Source organism: Solanum dulcamara, chromosome 9, assembly GCF_947179165.1.
Source record: "Solanum dulcamara chromosome 9, daSolDulc1.2, whole genome shotgun sequence".
Classification (NCBI taxonomy): Eukaryota; Viridiplantae; Streptophyta; class Magnoliopsida; order Solanales; family Solanaceae; genus Solanum; species Solanum dulcamara.
The window spans coordinates 354,661-358,989 of record NC_077245.1 but is presented as its reverse complement, the minus strand read 5'-3'; positions in this window follow the sequence as shown (position 1 = coordinate 358,989).

The following is a 4,329-nucleotide window of genomic DNA, read 5'->3' as shown; positions in this document are numbered from 1 at the left end:
GAAAAACTGGCAAAATCACCTAATTCCTATTGTGTCGCCAATAAAATGCTCCTAAACCGCTCTAATGCGCCTCTGGGGATACTGGAGTCATTCCTTAGTTCATTACGGACGCTACTATGGAAGAATCTAAGAAAATTTGACCCAGACCCCGGCATCTAAAAAATCTTTGGGCTACCAAACACGAAAAACTGGCAAAATCGCCTAATTCCTACTGCGTCGCCAATAAAATGCTCCTAAACCCCTCTAATGCGCCTCCAGGGATACTGGAGTCTTTCCCTAGGTAGTTACAAATGCTACTATGGAAGAATCCAAGAAAATTTGACCCAGACCCCGGCACCAAATAAATCTGTGGGCTAACACACACGAAAAACTGGCAAAATTTCCTAATTCCTATTGCGTCGCCAATAAAATACTCCTAAACCCCTCTAAAGCATCGCCGGGGCTACTGGAGTCATTCCCTAGGTCATTACAGAAGCTTCTATGGAATATTCCAAGAAAATTCAACCTGTATCCCTGGCACATAAAAAATCCGTAGGCTAACACATATTAAAAACTGGAAAAATCGCCTAATTCCTATTGGGTCGCCAATAAAATGCTCTTAAACTCCTCTAAAGCGCCGCTGGGGCTACTGGAGTTGTTTTCTAGGTCGTTATGGACGCTACTATGGAATAATCCAAGAAAATTCAACCCAAACCCCCTGCACATAAGAAATCTGTGGGCTAACACACACGAAAAACTGGTAAAATTGTCTAATTCCTATTATGTCGCCAATAAAATGCTCCTAAACCCTACTAAAGCACCGCCGGGGCTACTAAAGTCGTTCCCTAGGTTTTTACGGATGCTAATATGGAAGAATCCAAGAAAATTCAACCCGGATCCCCGACACCTAAAAAATCCTTGGGCTAACACACACGAAAAACTGGTAAAATTGCCTAATGCCAAATGTGTCGCCAATAAAATGCTTCCAAACACCTCTAAATCGCCGCCAAGGCTACTAGAGTCGTTCCCTAGGTCGTTTCGGACGCTAATATGGAAGAATCCAAGAAAATTCGACCCAAACCCCCGGAAACTAAAAAATCCGTGGGCTAACACACACGAAAAACTGGCAAAATCACCTAATTCTTATTGCGTTGCCAATAAAATGCTCCTAAACCTTTTTAAAGCACCGTCGGGACTACTGAACTCATTCCCTAGGTCGTTACGGACGCTACTATGGAAGAATCTAAGAAAATTCAACCCAAACCCCCGGCACCTAAAAAATCCGTGGGCAAACACACACGAAAAAATGGCAAAATTGCCTAAATCCTATTGCGTCGCCAATAAATATCTCCAAAACCCTTCTAAAGCACCGCTGGGACTACTGGAGTCGTTCCACAGGTCGTTACGGTTGCTACTATGAAAGAATGGAAGAAAATTCGACCTGGGCCTCGGCACTAAAAAATCCATGGGCTAATACACACGTAATATTGGCAAAATCGCCTAATACCTATTGTGTCGCCAATAAAATGCTCCTAAACCCCTCTAAAGTATCACCGGGGCTACTAGAGACGTTCCCTAGGTCGTTACGGACGCTACTATAGAAGAATTTTAAAAAATTTGACCCGAATCTCCGGCATCTAAAAAATCTGTGGGCTAACACACACGAAAAACTGGCAAAATTACCTAATTGTTGTTGCATTGCCAATAAAATATTAATAAACCCCTCTAATGAGCCTCCGGGGATACTGGAGTCGTTCCCTAGGTCGTTACAGCCGCTACTATATAAGAATCCAAAAATATTTGACCCGGACGCCCGACATCTAAAAAATCTATGGGTTAACACACACGAAAAATTGGCAAAATTATCTAATTCTATTATGTCGCCAATAAAATGATCCTAAACCCCTCTAAAGCACAGTCGGGACTACTGGAGTCTTTCCCTAAGTTGTTACAGATGCTACTATTGAAGAATCCAAGAAAATTAGACTCGGACCCCTGGCACCTAAAAAATCTATGGTTTTCAACACACGAAAAATTGGTAAAATTGGCTAATTCCTCTTGCGTCACTAATAAATTACTCCTAAACACCTCTAAAACGCTGCCGGGGCTACAAGAGTCGTTTCCTAGGTCATTATGGATGCTACTATGAAAGAATCCAAGAAACTTTGACCCGAATCTTCGGCACCTTAAGAATTTATGGGCTGAAACACACAAAAAACTGGCAAAAATTGTCTAATTCCTAATGCGTCGCCAATAAAATGCTCTTAAACTCCTCTAAAGTGCCGTCGGGGCAACTGAAGTCATTACCTAGGTCGTTACGGACTCTACTATGTAAGAATCCAAAAGAATTCAACCCGGACGCCGACACATAAAAAATCCGTGGGCAAACACACATGAAAAACTGGCAAAATGGCATAATTCTATTGTGTTGCCAATAAAATGCTCCCAAACCCCTCTAAAGCACCTCTAGGGTTACTGGAGTCGTACCTAGGTCGTTAAGGATGCTACTATAGAAGAATCCAAGATATTCGACTCGGACCCCTGGCACCTAAAAAATCTGTGGGCTAACATATATGAAAAACTGGCAATATCGCCTAATTCCTATTGCGTCGCTAATAGAATGCTCTTAAACCTTTCTAAAGCACCGCCGGGGCTAATGGAGTCGTTCCCTAGGTCGTTATGGATGCTACTATTGAAGAATCCAAGAAAATTTGACCCGGATTCCCGGCACCTAAAAAATCTATGGGCTAACACACACAAAAAAAGGTAAAATTGCCTAATGCCAATTGCATCGCCAATAAAATGCTACTAAACCCCACTAAAGCGCCGCCGGGGCTACTAGAGTTTTTCCCTAGGTCATTACGGATGCTACTATGAAATAATCCAAGAAAATTCGACCCGGACCCTCAGCACCTAAAAAATCTGTGGGCTAACACACATAAAAAAGTGGCAAAATTGCCTAATGCCAATTGCGTCGCCAATAAAATGCTACTAAACCCCTCTAAAGCAGCGCTGGGGCTACTGGAGTTTTTCCCTAGGTCGTTACGGATGCTACTATGGAAGAATCTAAGAAAATTTGACCCGGACCCCCGACACCTAAAAAATCCATGGGCTAACACACACGAAAAACTGGCAAAATTGCCTAATGCCAATTGCGTCGCCAATAAAATGTTACTAAACCCCTCTAAATCACCGTCGGGGCTACTAGAGTCAATCCCTAGGTCATTTCGGACGTTACTATGGAAGAATCCAATAAATTTCGATCCGAACCCTTGGAGACTAAAAAATCTGTGGACTAACACACACGAAGAACTAGAAAAATCGCCTAATTCTTATTGCATCACCAATAAAATGCTCATAAACCCTTCTAAAGCACCGTAGGGACTACTGAAGTCGTTTCCTAGGTGGTTACGGATGCTACTATGGAAGAATCTAAGAAAATGCAACCCGAACCTCCAGCACCTAAACAATCCGTTGGCAAACACACACGAAAAACAGGCAAAATGGCCGAAATCTTATTGCGTCGCTAATAAAATACTCCTAAACCCTTCTAAAGTACCTCTGGTACTAATGGAGTCGTTCCCTAGGTAATTACGGACGCTACTATGGAAGAATGAAAGAAAATTCGACCCAGACGCCCGACACCTAAACAATTCGTGGGCTAACACACACGAAAATTTGGCAAAATCGCCTAATTCTATTGCGTCGCCAATAAAATGCTCCTAAACCCCTCTAAAGCACCGCCGGGGCTACTGAAGTCTTTCCCTAGGTCGTTACGGATTCTACTATAGAAGAATCCAAAAAAAATTAACCCGAATCTCTGGCACCTAAAAAATCTGTGGGCTAACACACACGAAAAACTGGCAAAATTGCCTAATTCCTACTGCATAGCCAATAAAATACTCCTAAACCCCTCAAAAGCACCGTCGGGGCTACTGGAGCCATTCCCAAGCTTGTTACAGATGCTACAATATGAGAAACTAATAAAACTCAACCTGGACCACCGACACCTAAAAAATCTATGGGCTAACAATCACAAAAAACTGGCAAAATCGCCTAATTCCTATTACATTGCCAATAAAATGTTCAGAAACTCCTCTAAAGCATTGCCGGGGCTACTGGAGTTGTTTCCTAGGTCGTTACGGATGCTACAATAGAAGAATCCAAGAAAATTCGATCCAAACCCCCTGCACCTAAGAAATCTGTGGGCTAACACAAACGAAAAACTAGCAAAATCGCCTAATTCTTATTGTGTCGCCAATTAAATGGTCCTAAACCTCTCTAAAGCACCGCCAGATCTACTGAATGTGTTCCCTAGGTCGTTACGGATGCTACTATAGAAGAATCCAA